This window comes from Haemaphysalis longicornis, unplaced genomic scaffold, assembly GCF_048455015.1.
Source record: "Haemaphysalis longicornis isolate Haplotype H1 unplaced genomic scaffold, Haemaphysalis longicornis Haplotype H1 scaffold_1, whole genome shotgun sequence".
Lineage (NCBI taxonomy): Eukaryota > Metazoa > Arthropoda > Arachnida > Ixodida > Ixodidae > Haemaphysalis > Haemaphysalis longicornis.
In genome coordinates this window covers 103268464-103284447 of record NW_027526203.1, presented here as the reverse complement: position 1 = coordinate 103284447, position 15984 = coordinate 103268464, and the positions used below count along the sequence as shown (strand labels likewise).

Here is a 15984-nt window from a genome sequence, read left to right as displayed (position 1 = left end):
TTCCCGTTTGCCACTTAGCTAGCTTTCGCTATGCTTGGCCAGGCGCACTAGTCGCGGTTTACGCTGTTACTACCGGGTCCTGAAAACCAGCCCTCGTGCACAACTACTTACTGCCTCTTACGACGTAGCTGGCGAACCCTGCTGCGTTCCGAAGCTGCTTTTACGGCCCGCTGTAAAGAAACAAAGTTTTCAATGGCCACCACCGACGGAGCTTATAAGCCTTTCCGGTTCGCTGCCGTATTTGGAGACTAACGGCAACGCATTCGATCGGAGCAGCGACTACCGTGGACCGTTGTTTCGTGCAGCGAGAACCTAAATGCTGAAAACGACTTCCATTTCGCGCACGCAAGCCTCAGGCGCTCTCGGACACATCAGCGAGCGCACGGGAGTGCCTTGGTTCTTTTTTACGGCGACGAAGAAGTCGGCGGAAGAAACGCCGCCGGGCTGGCACGCCAGGGCAACTCTTCGCACGATGCGTGCGTGCGAGCCCCATTGCTCTCCACTGCGTGGACTGTACGACCCCAGAATGAGCGCGCTTCTCGTTTGGGGTTTATGAGGACAAGAAAGAAGTATTCCGGTAGAAGGTCGGGCTGTCTTCTCCATGCCCACCAGGTTCAACGCTCTCGATCGTCATTCTCTCCGTCTTATGGCTTGGCGAAGGCTCTGAGCGCTACATGCGGCAAAGAAGAGCAAGGTTAGTGTAATATTCATGTAATTGAAGCAACCACGGCTGTGTGCGCTTGTCTCAAGAAAGTACCGAAAAAGGAAGCAGCTTCGCCTGCAGGCCGGAGTTCTTATGTTGTTTATCAGTTGCTTTTTTTGCTTTTTGTCTCGCTCTCTACTCCTTTTCCATGGAGACCTTTTCACCTTTTCAGTAAGGTCTATGTTGTGTTAGACGGGGTCTATTTTACAGCTTGGCCATACGGCCCGTATTCTGAGTCTGCCCTCCACTTCATGTGTTCCCTCCACTCGGCTGAGTGGAAGATACCGCCGTGCTTTTAAACGCGAAAAGCTCTTTGAAGCATCTCCTCGACCGCAGGCTCCAGTGGAGGAGGGATTCAGAATACTGGGTCAACAAGCATCCTCCAACGCTGATGGTAATCATGCTGAAGATGGATATATGCGCCTGTAGCTTTTCGCTTTTCCTTTGAGTGCCCTCATCGGGGTCATGTTGTCATATTCTACTCAAAGATAAGCTCCAGAAATTTGTGGCTTTCAACTCGTGGTATAGAAACGTCCGTGAGTTTCAGAGGATACCGGGTGAGTTCATGCCCGGTGAAGGAAATCGCAGCGGCTTTTTGAGTCGATACCTGGAGGCATCGTGCTTTCAGGGATGTCGGAATTGTGTTAATGACCCTTCAAAACCTTGAGCACAATATCCGCCTGTTACGACCGCAGCATGACATGCAGATATCCCCTGCATGAAGGAAAATCTCGACTGATGGCGCAGACACTTCTCCATTCCAAATTGGCAAATGGTGAAAAGCGTCGGGCTTAAAGTTCCTTCCTGCGGGGCACCACGACTCGCCATGCAAACAGCTGTGCCACTGTTCTTCGGACATAGTAAGATGTCGGGTAGATCTTCGCTGTCCCGAATACATTCAGCATCTAATGCTTATGGTCTATCAGACTATCTGAAGGACGTTATGCACCACTGAGATAAATGCTGCTTTAGAATCCAGAAACACTGAAATGGTGATGCAACACATGACTTCGGCGTGTTTGACAAGACCCAAAAGCGTGAAAGATTGTCATTACTGCTTCTCCCTTTCCAGAAATCGCGCATCTACGGGCGATGAATATGCATGTTGGTGCTTAGCGCAGAACCAGTATTTTCTGACTGAGCCTGCCAACATAACAGAATAGAGTGATCGGGCGATAAGAGTAAGTTTTTCTGTACCTTTCCGGGTGTCAAAACTGGCCTCTATTTACTTTAACACCCGAAAATAGCAAGGCGCTGAACTGCCCGCCGGTACTCCTTTAGTGAGGGCATGCCGTTTCCTAGAGCCATAGTGGCTATAAAAGCTCCATAAGTGTCAGTGATGAGGTCATACTCACGGGGAAGAAATACAGCTGTTGATAGCGGTGTCTGCCGATTACGCTAAACGCTGAAAGAAACTCACAGACGGAAGCGCCAATATGATACGACCCACAACGAGAGCAGCTGGTGTACGGCTATGCGATTGACACAATTCTCGCGACACGGTAGTTGTTCCGGTACATGCTGATTTGACCAGATCTGTCTAATAAGGTGTATTTGGATGTCAGTCCCCCGCCGAGAAATTATTGATTGGTTATGAGATTTAACGCGTTGACGCTACACAAGTGATGAGGCGCGCCGTAGTGGGGGGCTCCGGATTAATTTTGACCACCGCCGAGAACTGCGTCATGTCTCTGTGGGCATACGTGTTTATCAGCAACGGTGTGGGCTTTTGGAATTGCTCTATCCGGTTGCTGTGAAATCTACAAGCCATGATGCAATTTTCTTCGGCCGCTTCCAGGAAGCCAGCTTGTTACTACCGTTTTTTTTCTCCGGGGAAACTCCTGCTCGTATGCGCCATGAAATACCCCTGCTCTCAAAAGCCTAACAAGTGTACGCGCCGGAAGGAAGGTGTACATTCATCGCACTGTCCTTTTGCACCGTGTGTGTCCACTCCCCATGGCGTCACCGCCTCTTTTCTCTTTCGCTGACCTTAGCGGACAAGGCCATGCGTTGAATAGCTTTGTTTAGGCAGCCTGCATTCAGCAGCGCGGAAATGCTTGCCGCCGCAGGTCTGAATTCCGGGCGTTCATGTATGACGTAGCCGTGAATAACGCAGCCCCGCGTGGACGCGGCAACGGAAATGACGTGCACAACGGTGGTGCCCAACTTGAGGCAACGGTTATGCGGTAATCCTCGGTTCGATTATTGACCCTCAACCGTCCTATTGATAGTGTCCCCAGACACGTGTCTTACCCGGCCAGATCCCACAAGTGCCGTAAAGGCTTAGGAACACGCAAAGCAAGCTGTTGTAAAGAGCCACGCTATTAATTTAGATCGCCAAGCGCTCCATGAAGAGCACCACACGCTGCGCAATTTGGTGTCTTTTAATTTAGGCGCTATAAAAAGCTGCCTCGGCTACTACCATGGGTGCCTCGTTTAAGGGAGCGAAACTCCTCAGCCACTTGGTCTCTGCTCTCGGTGCCGACCAGCAGTGCACGCTGATGGGCGCTTTTGTGTTGTTGCATTGATATAACATTTCTAGATTCTGATTGTACGTAACCTGCTCGCGTAAAGCAATACAAAAGAGTGGTTCGAAAGATCTCACTGTTTCTCGGGGATAGATGAGAAATTACTCAGTGCTCTGTTAGCGAACGCTGCAACTCTTACTTTAGAGTTTCGGAAATGCGTTGCAGAGCCCCTCCCCTGTCTGTGCCGGGGAAGTCTTGGCCCTCCAGTTCATGCCGGAGTACAACACTACGAAAAGTTGCAAATTTTTTTATTTATTCCGAACACATTTTCGTTGCATGCTTTCATCCGCCTGTTCAGCGGAAGTCCCGATAAATCAGAAATTAAAAAATCCCGATCCACCCAATTGTTAGGGTGCGCCTATCGTTAGAACATACGCAGCTTGATCAATGTTCAGAAACCAAAAACCGCTTCATTGTCCGTGACACAAGTACACGCCCCTACTATTCAGGAGTGACTAATCGGTCTAATTATGCAGTTACAAGAGCCAGTGAAGGACTTCGTGAGGGCGGTTGCGTGAAAACTGCGCCTATTCGCCTGGCAGTGTCATACAATAGGGATACAGAGAAAAAATGAATTCAGATCATAGAGTTGAATGAGGCTAGCGGTCTTGTTCATTGCACGTGAATTATTCGCCTATGTAATTTACAAACCCATCTTAAAGCTAATAAACCAGTGGCTGCGCACAGGGAAAACTAATTCTCATTCCAGTTCTTAAAAGGCCCGTTTGACATAAAATAGGCTAGAGATAAGGAGAAATATACGGAGTACCGGAAACTGATCTACTGGTGTATTTAGAAAAAAAAAACACCACTCTTTTGTTACTTCTGCCATTGTCTGACCAGGTTGGCAGCACGGAAGGTTGACGTGAGCAAATACGGGAAGAGCGGCCGTTCTTAGCAGCCGAGCTGCGCGGTTATTGCTTGTGCTTGACCAGTGCCGCCGATGGCACTGCGTAGTAGGCCTTCCCTCTGCACTGTCTCACTCTCTCCACTGCTCATTTAGCGCCGCACGTTGTACACAGAAGGCGAGAATGAAGTACACAACAATCTAGGACCGGAGGGGGACGAGGTCCTTGCTGAGTCTGAATAAGCTGCGCCGGACGAAGAGTTCAGGAGACTTTGTGGTCCCAAATCTCGATGGCACGGACCGCTTGCGTATGAGTTTCGCCGCGCGCTTCCGTTTTCAGCTTCGTCCTGTGAGGAAGCGGCGGAGCTTGGGGTTGTGCTTCCACGGCGGGCTTCTGTGGTCCCACGCGAAAATGAGGGACGCGCAGTGGGGTACCAAGGTGTTAGAAGGTTGTCAACGGAGTATGCGAACCTGAACCCTGTAAGCGAAGTCGATCAAAACGGAGGTAAAATTGGAAGGAAAGAACAATTGAATAGAAAATCGCGTTAAAAATCTACCTGGCTATGTGAATTGTTATTACAAATGAAAATTTCCAGGATACGTGCAAGCGCGCCGCGTTTAGCGTTCTAGTGCCGAGCAGGCCGCTTGAACTAAGGTGAAGTTTAGACGAAGGATGAAGTTGATAAATTTTAACTTGGCTTTCTTAGATCTGTGCCTCATGGCTGTTTCGAAAACCTTCCGAAGCCCCCGTAAAGCATTGGCTATCGAGTGGCGCTTTGTATATAAGTATATGGCATAGTTTTAAGCAGCCAACTGTAAATTGAAAGGGTCCGTGTAGCACAAGAATGTTAGTGTGCTTTGGAGAGGGAAGCGTCCCATGCCACTCCCTGAATACAAAGATGAAGCCAAGCCCCTTTGGCACGATCATCATCATCACCAACAACACAATAATCACCGCCGTCGTTGTCACCCTCGTTAGTAGGGGCGGTGCCATCACTCGCGAAGGGAAAGTCGCTGCTGGGTCATAGCGCTGCTCACCGCGTGGGTGGTTCGCGTCGCAGTTATTGCGGCAGAAATGCTACGGCGAGGCCATACAAATCGGCTTGCGTTGTTTCACGGCGCAGAATTAAATGCGATTCCTGCTGGATAACCATGTACTACTGATCTCCGCGGAGGATCCCGGAGGTGGTGACAGCAGGCGCGCTCCACGCCACTGTGTAGAGGAGCCCCTCTGCAGGAGAAGCCGAGACCAGTTAAAGGGGTCCCGCGTTGATTCGCGCACCTGTTAATCTCTGCATGGCCCGGTGCTGAAGAGCGCTAGTCGTGAGTGTCCAGCCAGCCCAGCAGTAATTGTTTCCCCCTAACGCCCTGGCCCCTTCGTCCTCGTGGCCTCTCAACATTGGGGCGATGGCGGTGCTACTGCACCCATCTAGGACTTTAAACTGACAAATAACTTTCGGGGTTCTAGGAGATCTAGTTTAAGGTTTTTCTTGCCCTTCTAAGAAGGCAATGGGAACATCGTGGGAAACTTGAGTTTACTATAAAATCAACAATAAAAAAGACAGACATCTCACTTCCAACATAGATACCCCCTGAAGTACGGTACATCGTAGTCTATTGTACAGTATTGGCTGCGACCGCCCGGACAAAAGCATGGTAAATCCCTTTGCGCGCGTAAACCGCTTGAAACTTTTTCTTCCAGTTGTGACGTTGTAATGTTCCCCAACTCTTTATAACAGGATAAGTCCAAAGTGCTTCGCACATTAAACCTCCACAAACTTCCAAGAATAAGCACTTACTACAACGACAAATGTCGCGAATACAGTTCGTATTTTGTTGCGACCGAATTTCCTGAGGAGTTCCAGCGTTCCATAAGTTAATGAAGCTAAGACCCAAGTCAAAGGCTCGTTACTTCCGTTCTAGCCCTTATTTAGCTTACTCTCGACAGCAGTGGCGTGTAGACTTTGCTTGTTTTTTTGTTTTTTTTTCAATAGACTGCGATGTATAGGTGGCTACGGACAAAAAATTAGACCATTCAACGTAGCATTTTGGACTAGTTTGGGGGTAGAATGTCGACAAGCTAGAAGTGCGTAAGCACGGGGACACGAGGAAAAACATTTAGACGGGATGGCTGCTTAGACCTTTCTGGTCTATGAGTTCTTCCTGGTGTCAGCGTTCTTTCACGCTTTTTGCCATGTAGAAATTAGTCAGGCGGTGCAAACGCACGCCATGGCACACACCTCGTCATCATGACGGTATTATGAGTGGGACGGGCCCTACGCTCCAGCTATAAAACAGTAGCCGGTCATCCCGCTGCGAATGAGAGACAGCGCACGTGGATGTGTAGACAACAGGGTGTGTACGACACGCCGTTGGCCAGCTTCAGGAGCGGTGTGACGATGAAGAGCGACCTGCGCTATTATTAGAGAGTTCTAGTATAGCGTTTTAGCTGTGGCGCTAACGTTGGCGAGCCGCAATCGCAAACGGATAGCGCCTCGTTACGCGATGGTTAGCGTCCCCGCTAACGCTGTAGGCGCGCTAAAGTGGTGCTTTCCGCTATACTAAAACTCTCTATTAATCACTCTCATCGAGACCTGCCTAATAAACTTGTCGTCTGGTCAGTAAGAAACGAATTCCGGATGAGTGGCTACTGAGAAACAGGTCAAGGAGTAGAAGAGGATCATTAACTCGATGCAGGGACATTGCAGTCGTTGTAGAAACGTTGATGTGAGCCGACGGGGTCAGCAGGCAAAGAATGGATTAGGGCATCGGAGGGTAGGAACGGTTGGAGGAACGCGCGAGAAGCGTTCGTCCTGCAATGGTAACCAACGTGCCGATGATGATGATGATATATGTGCGCTTGTATATAGCTGGGAAAATACGGCAATTAAGTGCAAACCTGCTGTGCCCAATCGCGCTTAGTTGGCGCAACCCGTTTTCATAATGCTATGTGTTGGATGACAACGCGAAATTCTTTACAACCCCCCCCCCCCCACACACACACACACGCACACGCGCACGCACACACACACACACACACACACACACACACGCACACGCACACGCACACGCACACGCACACACGCACACGCACACACACACACACACACACGCACACGCACACGCACACGCACACACGCACACGCACACACGCACACACGCACACACTCACACACACACACACACACACAGTTTTAGTTCCTTGCCCATCAGAGAAAAAAAGTAATTTCCACGTGTTTAAAAGAAAATCGTGAATGTTTCATAACCCAGCACCAAGAACGAATGAGAAAAATCGCAGATGGCGGCTTACCAGGAAATAACTAATAATCTCGTTTATTTGGGACGTCTTGCCCGTAGCAGGCGGGATTTATCGCAGATGCGGGGCAACGAGTCAGCCTTGCAGGACCTTCCAGCTTGGGGCTGCAATCATGATGTGCGTCAGCACACGAACCAGCACAGCTTAAAGCACTGAACTTACGGTAACTGCACCCGCCGATGCAGATATGAAGAGCAATGTGCAAGAGTAGCGCGTCTATCTTATCTGGCCACTTATCGCTAGTCTTTAAAAAGTTGTTGTGTTATGGACAACAACTTTTAGTGACTGGCACGTAGTCAGACCGGGTTATTCAACAAACTGTAGTTAAATACGCGTATGCCGTTTGCCACCCTTTTTTTTCTGCAGCAGCAGAATCCGTAAAAACAGTTAAAAATATGTACTATTAAATTATCGTCATCTACTTCGTTTTAAGTCGCACATGAAGTTCATTTAAATTATTCAGTTCCCATGTATGTCGGCAAGAATTCTTGCCGACATACATGGGAACTGAATAATAGACATTATTCAGTTCTTAATTATATCTATCTGACTACTGCAATTAGCAACTGAATCACGCGAATTTTTATTGACCTTAAAGTGCACATATGGCATCATTGGTATACAGTTGTACCCTTGTGGTGATGTACTGCGCCGGAACGTGGTTGTGTGGGGTTGACCAGGCGAAGAAGGACAAGGTATGTGCCTCTACAGAGGAAGAGGAAGAAGAAGACGGCGTGCGCTCGGGTTTACTGGGTGCTGGAATCTCGTCAAGGCGGGTTTGCTGCGTGGTTTGCCGGGCTCCTGGATTCTGACGGCCAGAGCTTCACCTTTCCCGAGCCCCGGGCCCGTTCTGGTGGCTCCTTTAGAGGTGTCCGGGAAGCCCTGGCCATCCCGTCCGTGGTCTCCAGAGCGTTCGCGGCGTAGGCCCGATCGGAGTCCTGGGTCCACGCCAAGCACCCAAGGCCTGACGTGGGGCGTGTGCCACCCGACGTGTGCCACCACGCCGCACGTCGTCAAGCGACCCCCGCGCAACGTCCTCGGGCCAGCGAACACTATCTCAGTATCACGTGACTGTATACGCTTTCAACGTCTCCGGCTGCATTTTCCCGTGTGTGTTCCCTTTGTGCGTGGTCTCGTTGGCCTCCTGCTAGTCAGAATATATCTCCTCGGTGTTCCACACCTGATGTTTTGGCTCCGTGCGAAGGTCTAGCGCGAAGTGCTAGCGGGGTCCTTCTTCCCAACCCTCACCTCCATCTCAATCACCAGACCTGTCACACTCTCTCTGCGATCTTTCCCCCCACCCCTTCCCTGACCTAGAGTAGCAGGGCAGAGCGTATATGGCCAGACCGACGTCTCTGTATTTTCCTTACATTCATTAAAATGACTCTCTTTCTCTGATTCCTACGTTCCGGAAGGCTTTACTCGTGACTGCTTTCCCGGTTGCGATATGAATTATCCAAAATTAATAACGGACACAAGCATTGCTGACGTTTGGAAGCTACGAAGAATTTAAAATCGACAAAAGAAAAGCTCCAATGAAAAAGAGGAAGCACAGTATCTTAGATCCCTTAAAACTGCGGTCGACGTTTCGAGCCGCCTGCGTGTTAGCTCTTCGATCAGGGGAACTTTATGTTCTTCCTTGGTGGATCTGAGTCTGAGAAAGACGATAGTCTTTCTTGGGATACTTGAACAGGGGAAATTTGGTCTGCCTATCTGTCACTCGATTAAACCGTCCGGCTAAAGTTAGAGAAGCTACTATACCCACAACCATTTTCTAAACATACATATCTGGTGCGAATGTTCATGCTTTTTAAAGCTTCGATCAACGAGATCATTTCGTGCATTAACAAACACTTAAAATCAAATGAACGAAATTACATTGCTATTTTTGAAATTCCTCACTTCCAGCACACTCCACCCCTTCCCCTAAAATTCTCCGATTTGGCCCTCGGTTTGAAATTTTGCAAAAATAACATTGTGGCGTTCTTTTTGCAAACTTTCGTAGACGTCAAAAGAGCCGAAATTGGAGAGCGTTCCGAAATTTTATGTTACAAAATTTGCGATATCACTCATGGAGCACGACCGCTCCCAAGCTTCGCCGCTGTCAGTTCCATGCATAAGATAGAAAATGACTCACAACAGGGGAGCAGAACTCTTGAAGGGGGCGAGAAATCCAAACAGTTTCCTGGAAAGCGGGTCGTCCTCTGTCCCTGCTTATCGCTTTCTTTCACGCACAATCACAACATCCACCTATGGAAGCTCGCCGTCACAACAGGGACGAAAACCTTGTTCTCACACCGCGACCGTCTAGCAGCTCACGTAGATCGGCAGAAGGACACCAGGTGCTCGCGATCGAGAATCGCGTGGAACCCACGCACTCCTTCGGTTCCGGAGTCGATGGCCACGGTGAACGAGGGATCGCGGGCAGCGATAAGACGAGATTACGCACCGTCTTCCTCCGTACGGAAGGGTTGGCCCAGCGGCGAGGGATTTTAACTAAGCTGGCGCCGCGACGCAATGTTACTTCCGCTGGGAAACCGGTGGAATTCTTCCGGCCCACTGTGCACGTTGTAGAGAACGACCCAAAACACACGCAGCTTCTTGAGCTTCGATAAAAGGAATCCTGCGTGTCAAGTTGCGGGAGGCGAAGGGATTGATGCGAGTCGGCTGCGTGGAGTCGCGTCTTGACGTCGTCGAACGAGAATTGCAGTTGTCGCATCAACCGGCCCACGCTGTGCGTAGCGCACCTGGGCGAGCGGGCGCGCGCTACGAGGAGGCTGTGAGCGTCGGCGAGCCGGTCCGCGCTTGCGACGGGTGCGTTCTACTCTGCCGTTGAAGCCGCCACCGACAACAAAGGGTACCGGCGCTCTCCTTTTTCCTGCGCCCTCTCTTTCCCTCGCGGTGGCTTCTAGCACTCCGCGTTGCCTCCAACGGGAAGAAAAAAAAAGTGCCGCGGGCGAGAGAGCGGTGAGAGGAGGAAAAGGCGGAAATCGGCGCAAGCGTGCGCGGAAGCGTCGCGCACGACGGCGAGGGCAAATGGGTGAAACCGAAACAAGTGCGCTCTCAACTGCGGACGTACCGCGATCGTGCTACTATTCCGCCGTCCGGCACGCACCATAAACAATGACATCAATGGGCTGCGCCGTCGGGAGAAAAAAACACTATAGCTGAGTCAACTTTTTGAAAAACCACCCGACGTGCTTTGGATGTGCGTTCGTGACAAGATGCACAATTTCCTCAGCCGCCGGTGGTGCATCGTGACAGTGGCCGGGAGGCTGTTTCATAAAAGCCTGTGAAGCATAGCGGCACTTGCAAGCAGTCGACCAAATATATTAAGCAGCTTTTCCATAACCAATGCCCCGGCTTGGGACATTGATGTGAACTTGGCGAACTGCTACTTGGGGCCGCATTCAAATCAGCCCCATTCAATCTATTCAGCTAAGAGAGAGAGATAGATAGATAGATAGATAGATAGATAGATAGATAGATAGATAGATAGATAGATAGATAGATAGATAGATAGAGAGAGAGAGAGAGAGAGAGAGAGAGAGAGAGAGAGAGAGAGAGAGAGAGAAAATATTCGCAGCAGGAGGATGTTCATGGGGCCTCCACCCAGTCAGAGGCATCCTTATTCCTTAGGTGCCTTGGTCCTGGCTGGCCGTCCGCGCCCGTTCCACCAGTCGGCGCTAGTCCGAGAGCTCGGAGCTGGTCAGCTGCTCCACCCACTGCTCATAGGTAATATTGGGATTTAGGGTTAGAGTAGGGGCCGTTGGCACACCCCGTGGTATAGGGTGCCAGCAAGAGGGCACAAGTTACAGGTGGCAGGGTATTGGGTGGGGTACATAGCGTTCAGTAGGGTGTTATGGGGATAAAAATTGGTTTGTAGGCGCCAGAGAGTAGTTTCTTCGTCGCGTGTTAGCCGTGAAAGAGGTGGTGGGAAGCGATGGCGGTCGTTTTTGTAGTGGGGTAAGATTTCGGCGTATGTGTGGAGTGGTGCTGGCCTTGAGGCAGCTCGGTCGTTGTTTTCTCATTCTGAGGTAACGGCCTGGGATCTATGAGCACGGGCAGCGGCGTGTGCCGCCTCGTTTCATTCGAGGGACTGGTGGCCGATTGACCAGATGATATTAAGTTCTGGTAGTCTTTGTACTTGAAGAAGGTACGGTGGGGGTTGAGAGATGCGGCCAATTAGAAAGTTTCTGCAGGCGGTCTGTGAATCGGTGATAAAAGTAATAAATTCCCTGCCTGTTGTTGCAGCAAGGGCGGTGGTACACTCCTCAGCAGTCTCGATGGAAGTAGTGAGAATGGTCGCTGCTGCCAGTTCTGTGCCTTGCGTGTTAACGGTACAGGCTGCATGGGCTTTCTGATGAGGATAGGGCGATGCATCTGTGTATTGAGTGCATGGTATATGGGGATGTTCTTATGAATTCAACAAGCTCGTGCCATGCGCCGTTGTTTGCTGAAAGCGGGGTGCATATTTCGAGGTAGGGGTCCTACGCGAATGCATTGTCGAATGTTTGATGGGTTTCGAATCTTCTCATCTTGTCGTGGTGGGACATTGTAGTGCAACCAGAAAAGTGTTGCGATTCCCGTGGGCGCGATCTGAAGCCGCCGTATCTGAGATGCGTGGTGGGCCTCTGGTATTTCTTCCTAGGTGTTTATTTCTTCCGATATAAACACAATTTCTGCACTTGGCAGTGACAGCTACAGCGAGAACGCACTAATCTGCGCATTTCCCGAACTCAGGTACTGCCACAACAGTGCTACCTGGCTCTTGGATATCATTGCTTGACGGTAGCTTCATCGTCGCTGGAGCAGGCTTCCCTCCTCGAACGCGGACGATAATCTTTGCTGCTGACCCCCTCATCGGGACTTCATCGCTAAGGGAGGTGTCTCCCCACGCGCTGAGCACCCTATCACCGGCCGAGGCTTACGGAGGCTGACGCTTGAATCACCACCGCTCCGATTGGGCGATCGACGAGGGCAAAGGCGCTGCAAGAATCGGCCGCGCTTCACTTGGCAGCGGCGGCTACAGCCGGCACCCACTAATCTGCGCCTTTCCCGAACTCAGGTTGGTTTTGTTTAGTTTGATTTGATTTTTTTATGACTGCCACTGCCAAGCTGAAAGTGCTTCATGTGTCCCCCCAAAATTCCAAATGAAGTTGTAAAGTTCTTGAAAGATTTCAGGCAAGAAGTACGAGATATGCGTGCCGCAATAGAAAAAAAAGACATGAAGGAAGAATTTAAAGAGCTAAAGCGGCCTGTTGATTTTTTCAGTACCCAGTTTGACGCCATGGCCATACGGTGTTAGGAAATTGAGAAGGAAAACAAAGCTCTAAAAAAGAGAACGCTGTGCTTTTTGCAGAATGCAACTCGCTAAAACAGATGGTAAACGCGCATGAATAAAGAATGACAGACCTCGAGCAATACTCGCGAATCCGAAACGTTCAAGTGAAAGGCATACCCTAAGTAGTGAACGAGAAGCTTCCAGATATCCTAAATAAGCTCGGTGAAGTTGTCTCAGAGAACATCTTTGAGGACGACATCGACACGTGCCATCGTGTGCCAAGGAGAGATGGTGGCTGCGCCAATGTGGTGGCGCAGTTCCGCTCTCGCGCCAACCGAGACACCTTCATTGAGTAGGGGCGCAAAAAGCGGGTATGCACCACTGATATCGGTTTCCTAGAAAGCTCGAGCGTCTACATCAATGAGCATTTGTGCCCAACGCTCGAGAAACTGTTGGGGCAAGTCATCGCCCGTAAGAATGAGAAGCAATGGAAGTATGCGTGGACGCGGGGCGGCAAAATTTTCGCCAGGAAAACACACACGTCGCGTACGCTCCGGCTGACTTGCTCTCAGAATCTTGAGAAAACGATGTAGCCACAACTGATAGCGCATGGTATTGCTCATGTTGCCACAAGACACGAATTACACTTTGCTGACTATAAATTATGTCACTAGCTTTTACCGTTATAAGCAAAGGTGCACATCTTTTTTCCGTTTAAACACACAATCTGCTTGCGGAAAAGTAGACGAGCTAGATGCCTTACTTTCATCGTTAGATTTTTTCAAATGATGTAATAAGGCTAACAAAAACATGGTATCAAGAAGGACACGATATTCCTAAATTGCCCGGATATAACACTTTCCGCAAGAATCGCATCGCCTAAAAGGGAGATGGGTTATTGCTAATACTCAAGCAGTACCTAAACTGTACAATCATTATAGACTTCACTCGAACTACGGATGATTTTCAAATACTAGCGCTTAACTCTAACGAAACCGTTTTCTGTGACTTGTATAGGCCACCTGCGGGGAGCGTATCGGTCTTTCTATCATTTATGGAAACGTTATTTGGATGAATTAACGAAAACGATCGAACTACGATTTACTAATGATCGAAAATGATCGAACGAACTATGATCGACTAATTATTTTGCAGAAAAAAATATTACGCATATTCGACAACTATCGGGGGGATAACCGCGAACTTCGAGCGTAACCTCTTTTCAATAAATATAATATGCTAAAGGCGCACCAAATATACTACTTTAAACTTTTGCAGTGGGCCCAAAAATCTGGAATTTTTAACAAACCACCGGATGACGGCTCTAGGGCGTACAATATAAGACGTCCTAAGCACAGGCTGCCTGCAACACGAACAAATTACGGCAGGCAGACGTTACACTTCCAAACTCTTAGCATGTTGAACAGGAGTCACATATGTATTGATTTTAATCGGTCTTTTCAAAGTTTCAAATGGTGTCGTGTATTCTCCGGCATAGAACTGTGAACATTAATTTGCTTGAAATGTGCCTTGTGTATTTAAACAAATTTTCGCATTGTGTGACATGTTTTGCAAATTTTTAAATGTATGCATCGGGTTGTTTTATTTGATTTTAAATGCTGTGTAACGCGTGCCTTTTGTTACGTACTTGGAATGTACTCTTTGTGTTTGTTCATGACATGGAATCGTTCCGAGTTTTGTTGTTGTTGTTGTTGTTGTTTGTGTTTTTTGTTTTTTTAATTATCGTTTGAGTTCTATTCAACCTTATGTTAAATGTTTGAATGTTCTATTCTTAGCACTGTGTATCGCGTGTCTTTTGTTGCGTGCTCGAGGATACGTTTTCTGCATTACCTTCTACGCTGAACTGTAGGGGGGCAGAGGCTTTGTTAGGCATTCCGCCTATATCTCTGCCCCCTCACGAATAGCACCCGTGGAAACAATTCTGAATAAAAAAAAATCGTTTGAAACTTGTGTTAGGGGGTGCCGTTAATATCAAAATGTTAAATGCAACCTCAGCCCAATATCAATTTGAAAACTTGCTAGATTCAAATGCCATTATAAACAAAATTGCTACACCCCCTCGCTTTACCCCCCATTCTGCCCCATTGATTGATGTTTTAAAGCAAAGCTTTTTACCTCTATCCCCCAAGGGTTCTTTCGTGACCGTTGGTGTCAACAGAGAACTCCCGCGAACAAATAAAAGAATTTACTGGCACCGCCAGGAATCGAATTTGGAAATAACAGAATAAGAAAGGGAGAGGCCGTTGTCTTACCGATTTAGCTACAAGCCCACGCGGAGACGGGGAAGACAGGTGGTGCACTGACCAAGAACATCTACGGGTTTACCCCCCTGCATTCTCGCTGAATGCCACGTGATAGCGTCACCCGTCCTCTCGCGCCGCTGTGCGCTCCGCCCACGGCACGTCTAGCGGCCCTGTGCGCGCCTTGCTTATGTGCTAGGAGTTAAAAAAATTAAAGTAAGCTCGCACCAACGCATGGCATCACACTTCTAGTACGCCAATGTGCTAAAGCCTGTGGCCTCTAGTGTTCACGTAAAAAATCACAGCTCCTTGTCGTCCGCCCTCACGTCAAACGACACATCAAGGAACACATTGAAATACTCCTTGATGACCAGGCCATCACTCCAAGAACCAGGATCAAGATCCTGGACCTAAATCTCCAGGCCAACACCAAGAGTGACGTATCCTTACAGCGTGTCAAACACAGCATCGATCAAATCATACACATGACGAGGCGAGTTGCCACCAAGAGGCGAGGCCTCAAGGAATCCGATACCTTTCGATTAATTCAAGCTTTTGTCCTCTCGAAGATCACTTACGTCAACCCTCTGTCTTCTTCTCGGAAAGGAGGGCATAAAGATGCTTTATATAATGATTAGAAAGGCGGTTGAGCAGGCCATTTGTCTTCCCATGAGTTCGTCCACAGAGAGGCTGCTTAGCACGGGGCTCCACAACACGGTGGAAGGGCTGATAGAAGGCCACGTTTCTACTTTTAATCTGGTTCCACATAAGATCCACTTAGTAACTGGAACTTTTTTGCAAAAAGCTCCAGCTACATATTTGGAACCGTGTTCCGCATACCCTGAAAATTAAGGGGAACAGGGCACCACATATTTTTGCAACTAAATTATGTGGATCGGTGTTCCAAATAAAAGTATACGGATCACTGTTCCAAATAAAAGGGTAGTTTAAGTTACTGGAACATTGATCCATGTAAAATGATAATGGAATTTATCCGGTGTGCCGTTCCACGTACCTTCAGACCAGCTGTTTATATGAAACGGTG

The 15984-nt window shown here is 48.9% G+C and overlaps 1 protein-coding gene across 1 annotated transcript in view; it reads right to left on the bottom strand.

Moving 5' to 3' along the window:
- The window catches only part of LOC144178486 (uncharacterized), a 357015-nt gene extending 346969 nt beyond the window's left edge, over window positions 1–10046 (bottom strand). Inside the window, exon 1 of the mRNA XM_077706398.1 lies at window positions 9532–10046. The gene's annotated coding sequence lies outside the window, so the exon portion shown is untranslated. The remainder of the gene's footprint in view (window positions 1–9531) is intronic.
- Window positions 10047–15984: the final 5938 nt, after the last annotated feature.